Raw genomic sequence first — 15620 nt, forward strand, 5'->3', positions numbered from 1 at the left:
CGCTAGGATCTCCGGTGATTTGGATCACGTCGAGTACGACTTCCTCATCCCCGTTCTTTGAACGCTTCCGCGCGTGATCTACAAAGGCATGTAGATGCAATCCGATCACTCGTTGCTAGATGAACTCATAGATGGATCTTGGTGAAACCGTAGGAATTTTTTTGTTTTCTGCAACGTTCCCCAACACACAACACCTTCTTTGATAGCGCCAAGAACCCCTACACCAAGGCAAGAATATCTTCTGATTGGTTCTGGAGCTATCAGCAGCGCAGTTATTACTCATGCATTCTGTACAATCAAGGTCGCATTTTCCCACATATGCGTCTTGACACTGAAGCCATAACTGGTCTGCCTTGTCTGGAAGAAGCTCTGGATTGCTTCAGAGAGTCTGGATTGTTGCGTTTGTCACTGACAAGGAGCACTGGAACGAAGAATTGCTGCTCCAATTCAATGCCACTCTTCATATTCGTGGCTACAACAGAGATCCGAAGACTTGGGTCCTTGAGTGGATGATAGGCAATGTTCATCACGAAGCCAAAGCCTTTGATATCATTGAGCTCACTGGTCTGCCCACTCCAGGAGATCTTTATGAACCTGGTTGTCAACTTCACAGTGCAGCTATGGAGAGCATTTTTCACAAACCTGAACCAAACATGAGTCAGATGCTTAGCATGATGAAGCCTTTGCCTTCAGATGCTGCATATCCTAAGGAGTTCTTTGTTGAAGACCTTGAGTATCTGCCACACACTATCTATCACATTATAAGGCGAACTCTCTGGCCAATCAAAGGACATTCTCCACATGCAAAGCTGGAAGGTGCAATGAAGACTTTGGTCTTCCATATTCTTCGCAGCAAATGCTTCAATGCACAAGACTTCTTCATCCACCAACTTGCTGCATCGGGATCTAATCTCTTTGGCTTGAAGTTTTACGCGCCATGGATTATGCGGCTGATCAAACTACACTCAGCTGTCACCTATCAGCCCTCTGCTCGCAATCATCGGATCTTTATGCCTGACGTCGATATGCCAGTTGAAGCCATCTATCCAGAGCCTGCCAAGGAGCCCCTTAGTCTTCAGAATGCTGATAAGCAAAGTTTCTCACAACACATTGACGGAGATCTAGCAGTCGCTCGTGTTTATCCTCTGGCTGGTACTACCCGTGCACCTCATCGTGCCCTCACTGAAGCAACTGAAAGCACCATTGCCCAATGGCCCAAGAAGCGATCTCGTGTTCTCAACGACTGAGAACTTCTGGTTGCCCTTCATCAGAAACATGATAAGCATCATGACTGGCTGAAGCACCAAATGCAAAGCCTCTTGGTGGACGTAAACAGGATTTGCAACCTTGCCACCAAGAATGCATTTGTTGCCCATGAAACTTGTCGGCGTACATGGAAAGGGCTGACGCTTATGTGTTCTGAAGATGATCTTCAAGAGGATGGCTTCTCTGAATGCTTCAAGTTTGACTCAACACCTCCAAGAAGGACTGTGCGGCGGCGTACTCCGTCTCTTGAAGACTCTGAGTTCTCCTCCTCTGCTGCAACAGTGAATGCACGTGTCATCGATGATGAAGACGATGCTACTTCACCACCTTCAGCATGAATCAATACTGCACCGAGTTCGTCTGCACCGCCAACCAACACCGAAGACCCTGTTGCTTCACCAACTCCTCACGGGGACGAGTAGGTGCTCTATGTCTTCAAACCTTTTTGGCCCTTACTGACAAAAGGGGGAGAAGCATATGAGTTTGATAGTCTTCAAGCGGGTTCATATGGGCGGTAGTTTTATATTTTGCCTAGTGTTTACAACTCTCGCGTCTTGATACATTTGGTTCTTTGAGTTGTAACACTCAAACTCAATGGTCGTCTGCTACTTATTTGCTATTCTGTGATGCGATGATAAATTCCGCAAGTGCAACGATAAATTCCGCACTTAGATCATTTTGCAGACGTCCATTTTTCATTATGCATGTCATTATCTTCACATACTTTTCATGCGTGATAAATTGTCATCATAAGTTGAAGAGGATCTCCACAAGTACAACCTGCCATGTGCATTTGCATACCAAAAGCAAATTACTTATATGCACATCTTCAGGGGGAGCCTTTGCCACTTATGAAGACAATAACCTATCCTTTACAATTTCACATATTTTATTCCCCGTTGAAAACTTCAACTAGTTTGTCATTAATCACCAAAAGGGGGGAGATTGTAAGTGCATCTAATGCCATCCCTAGTTGGTTTTGGAGTATTGACGACAAACCTAGTTGAGGGACTAATGTGTTTTTGAGAATTGTAGGATAACACAGGTAGAAGTCCCTCATTGATTCGGTTTTCCTACCAGAGATGACCCCTAAAAATGTATGAAGACATTGAAGTCAGAGGTGGTATGTGAAGACATTCACATTGAAGACTATGATAAGAGAAGACATCACATGAAGACTATGGAGCGCGAAGACTTAGCAGTTTCGTCGTTCTGTGTTTTTCTTTGTTGAGTCATAGGAACCACCATACTGTTAAGTGGGGTCCAAGAGAACCAGTCAGAATGACTGAAGTGATGCTTAACCAAAATCCTATGTCTTCGAGTGAAGACTATGAGAGCAAATCTTGTCCAGAGTTGGATAAGTCAGCTTTGCTTGTAGTCCAAGTAAAGTTGTCGTGTGTGTTTGAAATCTGACCGTTGGAACACGTGTCAGTTCCTTAGTGACCAAGGGTCATTTCGGACAAACCAGGTCGGGTTGCCCAGTGGCTATAAATAGCCCACCCCCTATAACCATAAACGGTTGGCTGCTCAGAGTTAGTACACGGCTTTTGTCGTTTGAGAGCAACCCACCTCGAAGCCTTTGAGAGAGAATTCCTTGCGATGATAAAGCCCTAAACACCCAAAGCCAAAGAGTGTTAGGCATCACTTAAGTCTTCCTGTCTGTGTGATCTGAAGACTTATTACACTTGAGGACTGTGAATCCTCCAGCCGGTTAGGCGTCATGTTCTGAGCATCCAAGAGTCATTGTGGATCGCTGGTGAACGAAGTCTATGAAGGTTTGGAAGTCTACCTTGAAGACTTACCAGAGTGATTGGGCGAGGTCTGTGTGACCTTAGCTCAAGGGGAATACGGTGAGGACTGAGTGTCCTGAGCTGCGTGTTCAGGACTGGGTGTCCGAGACTGTGTGTCCTCAGGTTTAAATACCTAGCTTCCCTAACCAGACGTACAACTGTCACAGCAGTTGGAACTGGTCTACCAAATCTTTGTCTTCACCAAGCTCACTGGTTCTATCCTTCCCATCTCTTTATTTATAGTTGGTCCTTGTGAAGTCATTGCCTATTTGCATTGTCCATTTGTCTTCACTATGTGACTGTTTGTTCAGATTGGTTTCATATTATCTTCCATCCTGATCCGTACTGCCTAGCTGCTATTAGTCTTTGTGCTTTCACTTCATTGAATACTTGACTATGGCTTGTCTAGGGTAGTCTACCTTCCGCTGCATGGTTATAGGTTCATTTCTATCATTTGTCTTCAAAACTCCCATGTTTTGAAGACTTCCATAAAAATCGCCTATTCACCCCCCCCCCTCTAGTCGATATAACGCACATTCACTCACATGATTTGAAATTTATTAGAATACTCTATGTGCTTCACTTATATCTTTTGAGCTATATAGTTTTTGCTCTAGTTCTTCACTTATATCTTTTAGATCACGGCGGTGGTTTTATTTTATAGAAATAATTGATCTCTCATGCTTCACTTATATTATTTTGAGAGTCCTTTAGAACAACATGGAAATTTGCTTTTAGGAATAATATAAAAACTTTCATAGAAGTGCATTGAATACTATGAGAAGTTTGATACTTAATAATTGTTTTGAGATATGGAGATGGTGATATTAGAGTCATGCTAGTTGAGTAGTTGTGAATTTGAGAAATACTTGTGTTGAAGTTTGTGATTCCCGTAGCATGCACGTATGGTGAACCGTTATGTGATGAAGTCGGAGCATGATTTATTTATTGATTGTCTTCCTTATGAGTGGCGGTCGGGGATGAGTGATGGTCTTTTCCTACCAATCTATCCCCCTAGGAGCATGCGCGTAATACTTTGTTTCGATAACTAATAGATTTTTGCAATAAGTATGTGAGTTCTTTATGACTAATGTTGAGTCCATGGATTATACACACTCTCACCCTTCCACCATTGCTAGCGTCTCTAGTATCGCGCAATTTTCACCGGTACCTTAAACCCACCATATACCTTCCTCAAAACAGCCACCATACCTACCTATTATGGCATTTCCATAGCCATCCTGAGATATATTTCCATGCAACTTTCCACCATTTCATTATTATGACACGCTTCATCATTGTCATATTGCTTGCATGATCATGTAGTTGACATCGTATTTGTGGCAAAGCCACCGTTCATAATTCTTCATACATGTCACTCATGCATCATTGCACATCCCGGTACACCGCTGGAGGCATTCACATAGAGTCATATTTTGTTCCAAGTATTGAGTTGTAATTCTTGAGTTGTAAGTAAATAAAGTGTGTTGATCATCATTATTAGAGAATTGTCCCAAGTGAGAAAAGGATGATGGAGACTATGATTCCCCCACAAGTCGGGATGAGACTCTAGATGAAAAAAAAGAGGCCAAAAAAGGGGGAGAAAGGGCCCAAATAAAAAATGAATGAGAGAAAAAGAGAGAAGGGACAATGCTACTATCCTTTTACCAGACTTGTGCTTCAAAGTAGCACCATGATCTTCATGATAGAGAGTCTCCTATGATATCACTTTCATATACTAGTGGGAATTTTTCATTATAGAACTTGGCTTTTATATTCCAATGATGGGCTTCCTCAAAATGCCCTAGATCTTCATGAGCAAGAGAGTTGGATGCACACCCACTTAGTTTCTTTTGTTGTGCTTTCATATACTTATAGCTCTAGTGCATCCGTTGCATGGCAATCCCTACTCACTCACATCGATATCTATTGATGGCCATCTCCATAGCCCGTTGATATGCCTAGTTGATGTGAGACTATCTCCTTCTTTTTATCTTCTCCACAACCACCTTCTATTCCACATATAGTGCTATATCCATGGCTCACGCTCATATATTGCGTGAAGATTGAAAAAGTTTGAGAACATCAAAAGTATGAAACAATTGCTTGGCTTGTCATCGGGGTTGTGCATGATTTAAATATTTTGTGTGGTGAAGATAGAGCATAGCCAGACTATATGATTTTGTAAGGATAACTTTCTTTGGCCATGTTATTTTGAGAAGACATAATTTCTTAGTTAGTATGCTTGAAGTATCATTATTTCTATGTCAATATTAAACTTTTATCTTGAATCTTTCGGATCTGAACATTCATGCCACAATAAAGAAAAATTACATTAAGAAATATGTTAGAAAGCATTCCACATCAAAAATTCTTATTTTATCATTTACCTACTCGAGGACGAGCAGGAATTAAGCTTGGGGATGCTTGATACGTCTCCAATGTATCTATAATTTTTGATTGCTCCATGCTATTATATTATCTATTTTGGATGTTAATGGGCTTTATTTTTCACTTTTATATCATTTTTGGGACAAACCTACTAACCGGAGGCCCAGCCCAAATTGCTATTTTTTTGCCTATTTTAGAGTTTCGCCGAAAAGGAATATCAAACGGAGTCCTAACGGAATGAAACCTTCGAGAACATGATTTTCTCAACAAACGTGATCCAGGAGACTTAGTGAAGGAAATATGCCCTAGAGGCAATAATAAAGTTATTATTTATTTCCTTATATCATGATAAATGTTTATTATTCATGCTAGAATTGTATTAACCGGAAACATAATACATGTGTGAATACATAGACAAACAGAGTGTCACTAGTATGCCTCTACTTGACTAGCTCGTTGATCAAAGATGGTTATGTTTCCTAACCATAGACATGCGTTGTCATCTGATTAATGGGATCACATCATTAGGAGAATGATGTGATTGTCTTGACCGATTCCGTTAGCTTAGCACTTGATCATTTAGTTTGTTGCTATTGTTTTCTTCATGACTTATACATGTTCCTATGACTATGAGATTATGCAACTCCCGTTTACTGGAGGAACACTTTGTGTGCTACCAAACGTCACAACATAACTAGGTGATTATAAAGGTGCTCTACAGGTGTCTCCGAAGGTACTTGTTGGGTTGGCGTATTTCGAGATTAGGATTTGTCACTCCGATTGTCGGAGAGGTATCTCTGGGCCCTCTTGGTAATGCACACTTAAAGTCTTGCAAGCATTGCAACTAATGAGTTAGTTGCGGGATGATGTGTTACGGAACGAGTAAAGAGACTTGCCGGTAATGAGATTGAACTAGGTATTGAGATACCGACGATCGAATCTTGGGCAAGTAACATACCAATGACAAAGGGAACAACGTATGTTGTTATGCGGTCTGACCGATAAAGATCTTCGTAGAATATGTAGGAGCTAATATGAGCATCCAGGTTCCACCATTGTTTATTGACCGGAGATGTGTCTCGGTCATGTCTACATAGTTCTCGAACTCGTAGGGTCCGCACGCTTAACGCTACGATGACAGTTATATTATGAGTTTATATGTTTTGATGCACCGTAGGAGTTCGGAGTCCCGGATGAGATTTGGGACATGACGAGGAGTCTCGAAATGGTCGAGACGTAAAGATCGATATATTGGACGACTATATTCGGACTTCGGAAAGGTTCTGAGTGATTCGGGTATTTTTCGGAGTACCGGAGAGTTACGGGAATTCGCCGTGGAGTATATGGGCCTTGTTGGGCCATACAGGAATAGAGGAGATAGGCCAAAAGGAAGGAGCCCTGCGCCCCCCTCTGGTCCGAATTGGACAAGGGGTGCAGCCCCCTTTTCCTTCTCCCTCTCCTCCTCTTTCCTTCACTCCTACTCCAACAAGGAAAGGAGGAGTCCTACTCCCGGTGGGAGTAGGACTCCCCCCTTGGCGCGCCCTCCTCCTAGGCCGGTCGCCTCCCCCCTTGCTCCTTTATATACAGGGGCAGGGGGGCACCTCTAGACACACAAGTTGATCAAGTTGATCGTCTCTTAGCTGTGTGCGGTGCCCCCCTCCATCATAGTCCACCTCGATAATACTATAGCGGTGCTTAGGCGAAGCCCTGCGTCGGTAGAACATCAACATCATCACCACGCCGTCGTGCTAACGAAACTCTCCCTCAACACTCGGATGGATCGGAGTTAGAGGGACGTCATCGGGCTGAACGTGTGTTGAACTCGGAGGTGCCATGTGTTCGGTACTTGATCGGTCGGATCGTGAAGACGTACGACTACATCAACCGCGTTGTGCTAACGCTTCCGCTTTCGGTCTACGAGGGTACATAGACAACACTCTCCCCTCTCGTTGCTATGCATCACCATGATCTTGCGTGTGCGTAGGATTTTTTTTTGAAATTACTACGTTCCCCAACACTTAGAGTGGGCGTCAAGAAACAATCGAGGAGGCCACGAGGCAGGGGGCGCGCCTACTGAAGGAAATATGCCCTAGAGGCAATAATAAAGTTATTATTTATTTCCTTATATCATGATAAATGTTTATTATTCATGCTAGAATTGTATTAACCAGAAACATAATACATGTGTGAATACATAGACAAACAGAGTGTCACTAGTATGCCTCTACTTGACTAGCTCGTTAATCGAAGATGGTTATGTTTCCTAACCATGAACAAAAGAGTTGTTATTTGATTAACGGGATCACATCATTAGAAAAATGATGTGATTGACATGACCCATTCCATTAGCTTAGCACCCGATCGTTTAGTATGTTGCTATTGCTTTCTTCATGACTTATACATGTTCCTGTGACTATGAGATTATGCAACTCCCGTTTGCCGGAGGAACACTTTGTGTGCTACCAAATGTCACAACGTAACTGGGTGATTATAAAGGAGCTCTACAGGTGTCTCTAAAGGTACATGTTGGGTTGGCGTATTTCGAGATTAGGATTTGTCACTCCGATTGTCGGAGAGGTATCTCTGGGCCCTCTCGGTAATGCACATCACATAAGCCTTGCAAGCATTGCAACTAATGAGTTAGTTGCGAGATGATGTATTACGAAACGAGTAAAGAGACTTGCCGGTAACGAGATTGAACTAGGTATTGAGATACCGACGATCGAATCTCGGGCAAGTAACATACCGATGACAAAGGGAACAACGTATGTTGTTATGCGGTCTGGCCGATAAAGATCTTCGTAGAATATGTAGGAGCCAATATGAGCATCTAGGTTCCGCTATTGGTTATTGACTGGAGACGTGTCTCGGTCATGTCTACATTGTTCTCGAACCCGTAGGGTCCGCACGCTTAAGGTTTCGATGACAGTTATATTATGAGTTTATGAGTTTTGATGTACCGAAGGAGTTCGGAGTCCCGGATGAGATCGGGGACATGACGAGGAGTTTCGAAATGGTCGAGACGTAAAGATCGATATATTAGACGACTATATTCGGACATCGGAAAGGTTCCGAGTGGTTCGGGTATTTTTCGGAGTACCGGGGAGTTATGGGAATACGGGAGAAGAAGTATATGGGCCTTATTGGGCTTTAGGGGAGAGGGAGAGGCAGGCCGCGCGCCCCCCAAGGCCTAGTCCGAATTGGACTAGGGGAAGGGGCTGCGCCCCCTCCTTCCTTCTCTTCCCTCTCCCCCTTCCTTGTCTCCTACTCCTACTACATGGAAGGACTCCTAGTTGGACTAGGAAAGGGGGAATCTTACTCCCGGTGGGAGTAGGACTCCCCTAGGGCGCGCCATAGAGAGGGCCGGCCCTCCCCTCCTCCACTCCTTTATATACGGGGGCAGGGGGCACCCCATAGACACACAAGTTGATCCACGTGATCATATTCTTAGCCGTGTGCGGTGCCCCCTTCCACCATATACCTCGATAATATTATAGTGGTGCTTAGGCGAAGCCCTGCGACAGTTGAACATCAAGATCGTCACCACGCCGTCATGCTGACGAAACTCTTCCCCGACACTTTGCTGGATCGGAGTCCGGGGATCGTCATCGAGCTGAACGTGTGCTAGAACTCGGAGGTGCCGTAGTTTCGGTGCTTGATCGGTCGGGCCGTGAAGACGTATGACTACATCAACCGCGTTGTCATAATGCTTCCGCTGTCGGTCTACAAGGGTACGTAGATCACACTCTCCTCTCGTTGCTATGCATCACCATGATCTTGCGTGTTCATAGGAAAATTTTGAAATTACTACGTTCCCCAACACCTACCCCCCTGGGCGCACCCTCCACCCTCGTGGGCCCCTCGTTGCTCCACCGACGTACTTCTTCCTCCTACATATATCCACGTACCCCCCCAAACATCCAGGAGCACCACGAAAACCTAATTCCACCGCCGCAACCTTTGGTACCTGAGAGATCCCATCTCAGGGCCTTTTTCGGAGCTCCGCCGGAGGGGGCATTGATCACGGAGGGCCTCTACATCAACTCCATGGCCTCTCCGGTGATGTGTGAGTAGTTTACTTCCGACCTTCGGGTCCATAGTTATTAGCTAGATGGCTTCTTCTCTCTCTTTGGATCTCAATACAAAGTTCTCCTCGATCTTCTTGGAGATCTATTCGATGTAATCTTCTTTTGCAGTGTGTTTGTCGAGATCCGATGAATTGTGGGTTTATGATCAAGTTTATCTATGAACAATATTTGAATCTCCTCTGAATTATTTTATGTATGATTGGTTTATCTTTGCAAGTCTCTTCGAATTATCAGTTTGGTTTGGCCTACTAGATTGATCTTTCTTGCAATGGGAGAAGTGCTTAGCTTTGGGTTCAATCTTGCGGTGCTCGATCCCAGTGAGAGAAAGGGAAACGACACGTATTGTATTGTTGCCATCGAGGATAAAAAGATGGGGTTTATATCATATTGCATGAGTTTATCCCTCTACATCATGTCATCTTACTTAAAGCATTACTCTGTTCTTATGAACTCAATACTCTAGATGCATGCTGGATAGCGGTCGATGTGTGGAGTAATAGTAGTAGATGCAGAATCGTTTCGGTCTACTTGTCATGGACGTGATGCCTATATACATGATCATACCTAGATATTCTCATAACTATGCTCAATTCTATCAATTGCTCGACAACAATTCGTTTACCCACCGTAATACTTATGCTCTTGAGAGAAGCCACTAGTGAAACCTATGGCCCCTGGGTCTATCTTCCATCATATTAATCTTCCAACACTTAGCTATTTCTATTGTCGTTTTTTTTACTTTGCATCTTTATTTCTCTTTATCATAAAAATACCAAAATTTTTATCTTATCATATCTATCAGATCTCACTCTGTAAGTGACTGTGAAGGGATTGACAACCCCTTTATCGTGTTGGTTGCGAGGTTCTTATTTGTTTGTGTAGGTGCGTGGGGCTCGAGCGTGATCTCCTATTGGATTGATACCTTGGTTCTCAAAAATTGAGGGAAATACTTACGCTACTTTACTGCATCACCCTTTCCTCTTCAAGGGAAAACCAAAGCAGTGCTCAAGAGGTAGCACAAGCAATAAAAATTGCTCTCTAAATATGTATGATTTATTAGTGCGGAGAAAATAAGCTTTATACGATCTTGTGATGTGGAAGAAATAAAAGCGATGGACTACATAATAAAGGTCCATATCACAAGTGGCAATATAAAGTGACGTTCTTTTGCATTAAGATTTTGTGCATCCAAACATAAAATCACGTGGCAACCTCTACTTCCCTCTGCGAAGGGCCTATCTTTTATTCTTGTCTTATAGTTCATACAAGAGTCATGGTGATCTTCACCTTTCCTTTTTACATTTTATCCTTTGGCAAGCACAATGTGTTGGAAAGATCCTGATATATATAGCTAATTGGATGTGAGTTTTCATGAACTATTATTGTTGACATTACCCTTGAGGTAAAAGGTTGGGAGGCAATACTATAAGCCCTATCTTTCTCTGTGTCCGATTAAAACTTCATACCCATAAATATTGCGTGAGTGTTAGCAATTGTGAAAGACTAAATGATGGTCGAGTATTTGGACCTGCTGAAAAGCTCTTATATTGACTCTTTCCGATGTTATGATAAATTGCAATTGCTTCAATGACTGAGATTATAGTTTGTTAGTTTTCAATGAAGTTATATATATATATATATATATATATATATATATATATATATATATATATATATGTTGCTATTATAAGAATGATCATGATGCCCTCATGTCCGTATTTTATTTATCGACACCTCTACCTCTAAACACGTGGACATATTTTTCGATTTCGGCTTCCGCTTGAGGACAAGCGAGGTCTAAGCTTGGGGGAGTTGATACGTCCATTTTGCATCATGCATTTATATTGATATTTATTGCATTATGGGCTGTTATTACATATTATGTCACAATACTTATGCCTATTCTCTCTTATTTTACAAAGTTTACATGAAGAGGGGGAATGCCGGCAGCTGGAATTCTGGGCTGGAAAAGGAGCAAATATTATAGACCTATTCTGCACAACTCCAAAAGTCCTGAAACTTCACGGGAGCTCATTTCAGAATATATAAAAAATATTGGGTGAAGGAAGTACCAGAGGGGGGCCACCCACCATCCATGAGGGTGGGGGCGTGCCCCCTGTCTCGTGGCCCCCCTGGCAGGCCTCCGGTGCCCATCTTCTACTATATGAGGTCTTTCGTCCAAGAAAAAATCATAAGCAAGCTTACGGGACGAAACTCCACCGCCATGAGGCAGAACCAATCTAGGGCTTTGGCGGAGCTGTTCTGCCGGGGAAACTTCCCTCCGGGAGGAGGAAATCATCACCACCGTCATCATCATCGATCCTCTCATTGGGAGGGGGTCAATCTCCATCAACATCTTCACCAGCACCATCTCATCTCAAACCCTAGTTCATCTCTTGTATCCAATCTTTGTCCCAAAACCTCAGATTGGTACCTGTGGGTTGCTAGTAGTGTTGATTACTCCTTGTAGTTGATGCTAGTTGGTTTACTTGGTGGAAGATCATATGTTCATATCATTTATGCATATTAATACCCCTCTGATTATGAACATGAATATGATTTGTGAGTAGTTACGTTTGTTCTTGAGGACATGGGAGAAGTCTTGCTATAAGTAGTCATGTGAATTTGGTATTCGTTCGATATTTTGATGAGATGTATGTTGTCTCTCCTCTAGTGGTATCATGTGAATGTCGACTACATGACACTTCACTATTGTTTGGGCCTAGAGGAAAGAATTGGGAAGTAATAAGTAGATGATGGATTGCTAGAGTGACAGAAGCTTAAACCCTAGTTTATGAGTTGCTTCGTAAGGGGCTGATTTGGATCCATATGTTTCATGATATGGTTAGGTTTACCTTAATACTTCTTTTGTAGTTGCAGATGCTTTCAAGAGGGGTTAATCATAAGTGGGATGCTTGTCCAAGGAAGGGCAGTACCCAAGCACTGGTCCACCCACATATCAAATTATCAAAGTACCGAACGCGAATCATATGAACGTGGTGAAAACTAGCTTGACGATAATTCTCATGTGTCCTCGGGAGCGCTTTCCTTTATATAAGAATTTGTCCAGGCTTTTCCTTTGCTACAAAAAGGATTGGGCCATCTTGCTGCACCTTATTTACTTTTACTACTTGTTACCCGTTACAAATTACCTTATCACGAAACTATCTATTACCGATAATTTCAGTGCTTGCAGAAAATACCTTACTGAAAACTGCTTATCATTTTCTTCTGCTCCTTGTTGGGTTCAACACTCTTACTTATCGAAAAGACTATGATAGATCCCCTATACTTGTGGGTCATCACATGTCACGCTCAAACTTCTAGACATCAAGGCAAGATACAAAGAGCGTAGACGCAAGTCTAGATTCTACAGTGGAATATTTACGTGAAGTTTTGCCTAAGGGGAATATGTTGCCTTGTAGTGTCGATGAGGCTAAGAGGATCGTGCGCCCTCTTGGTTTGCCGAACACAAGATGTCACACATGCATAAAATGATTTCACCATATATCAGAATGAGTATGAGCACAAAATAAGAGTGTCCAACTTGCAAGGAACCCCGATTCAAGCATGGAAAGAATGATCCTCGAAAGGTTGTATGGTACTTTGCACTCATTACTCGCTTGCAACATTATTTTGCAAACGAGAAGGAAGCAAAACACATGACTTGACACAAGACTAGGAAGCTCTCGTCTAAAAATGATGCCATTCGAAGACACATTGCAGACAATTGCAAGTGGAATGCACTAGACTTCATAGAACCAGAATTCGTAGCAGAACCAAGAAACCCCAGGTTGGGTGTCAGTACGGATGGACTAAATCTGTTTGTCAACCAAAGCAGCACACATAGTTCATATTGTTCCGGAGGTTATAGACGGTCTGACATTCTTGCATACCATGTTCCCATTCGAAAGGATGAATGGAACACTAAATAGATACATTCATAACAGGCCCGTACGGATGAAAGCATCGTCCAGGCCTATCTGACCGAGGAGTGTATATCATTCTGCAATAATTATATTGAGGTTGATCAATCTGTTGGTCTTCCCGTTAAGAAGCATGCTGATAGGCTCAAAGGAGTAGGTCACTCACAATTGATGCATGATTTAAATGTTGATACACAAAACCATTGAGGCGACTTTAACAGAGCGCACACAGTAGTGTTACAACACACAGATACAATCACTCCTTAGCTGCAGGATCACAAGGAAACTTTAAGGAAAGCGCACACAATGGCAAGGAGGCAGAGGACCGATGCCCCGATCATTAAAGAGCACAACTCCAAATTTGCATCTTGATTCTCAGAGCGAATTAGGGACAAACCACTATCATCATACATTGCCAATGCAAATCTCATCTATGCATTAGCAGTTGTCCCCACCAATTACTTTCAAAAATAATAGCTTTTGGTTTAGGTCATTTGGTTCTTACAAAATTTATCCAAAATTAAACTTTAAAATCCGTGTGACACGCGGAGAAATCACCTAGTTGTCAAAGTTCCGGGCCCTGCGCACATAATCCTTTGGATTTTAAGTTAAACATCTACATTTTCAACTTTCAATATTGGTGTTCTAAAAAAACTTTTTTTGCAAGGTAAAAGGGAGTTTTATTGCAAGTTCATAGAGTTACAGTCAAGAGGCCACAAGTCCTCGATACAAGGTGGAATCGAGCCCAACCACACAGCTTTAGCTCGTTCGGACCGGCTATAGGTGGCCAACCGATCGGCAACTCTATTTTGATTACGCCTAATTTTCTGAGGTAAAAACTCCCTCTCACTCATCAACTCCTTAATCTCTAAAACTAACTGGACATACGCCGAGCGAACCAGAGCATCATTGGACAGACTAGACAGAGCTTTCGAAGAATCGAGTGCAAGACCACTGGACGGTTGGAATGTTGGATAGCCAAGGCCATTCCTTGCATGACCGCATGTAGTTCTGCTTCCAATGGATCATTGCATTGGAAGATAAAACGATAAGCCGCAAAGACAACCAAACCGTTGCTGTCCCGGAGTACCATGCCCGCAGCCGCAGACCCGTCAGCCCCCAAAAATGAGCCATCAACGGACAGGGCGACATAGCCTTGCTTCGGGGCCGGCCAGGGAACTGGGGGGGGGGGGGACGCCTCCTTCTGTATGGGAGCCGTGAAGGTCGTAGACGCCATTTTTCCTTTCAAGATTTCCTCTGGTGAAAACCTCCCAGCTAGTTTGATGGATTGGTAGTAGCTGTCCAGAAAATCCACCGTAGTAAGAATCGGGGGTGGATCCTTACCATATGTCATGTCATTGCGTAATTGCCAAATCCGCCATATCAACATTATTAACATGCCCCGCACATCTTCAGAACACCTAGTAAGAAAGTGCATCAACCATTACTTCCCATTGTCAAAGAGAAAATCATCACCTGGAAGGGGCCATCTGTTCCGCATATGTTCTCAGAGACTTCTAGCATGCGAACAAGAGGCTAATGCATGGAATGTACCTTCCTCATCCACACCGCACAAAAGGGCAAGTTGAGCGAGTAGAAACATGGTTGTATTTCTTGCATTGCTGTGTGGGTAGAGTTCCTGTCACAACCCTCCATGTCGTGATCTTCATTTTTTGAGGTACGTTAGATTTCCACACACAATTCCATAAAGTCCGAGTGCCATCTGGGCTAGTGCTCGAAGCACCATCTGCAAACTTGATATTATGCTTGTACATGGCTAGCTTATATGCACTTTTCATTGTGAAAACTCCACTTTTCTCCGGAAACCAAGAGAGAAAGTCCGTACGCTGACGGGGGGATGCTCTGATTTACAAAATATGTTGAACGCCCATCGACCAAAACAATTGTCTCAGATGGTCAACTCTCCATGCACCATTGGCATCTAGAAAGTCGGAAACACGATTTAGATGACAAGTACCTTTAGGAGAGATTGGGCGGAATGAAAAGGGGCGCTATATCCATAAATAAAATGACCTCTACCCTGTAAAAAAAGTTGACCTACCTGTATTAATCCGCCCCGCACACATAATACCTAGTGTCTTGATTTTTAATTTGAACATATACGCTTTTAACTTTTAAGGTTGGCGTGCATGAACCAC

This window comes from Triticum aestivum, chromosome 3A, assembly GCF_018294505.1.
Source record: "Triticum aestivum cultivar Chinese Spring chromosome 3A, IWGSC CS RefSeq v2.1, whole genome shotgun sequence".
NCBI classification, from domain to species: domain Eukaryota; kingdom Viridiplantae; phylum Streptophyta; class Magnoliopsida; order Poales; family Poaceae; genus Triticum; species Triticum aestivum.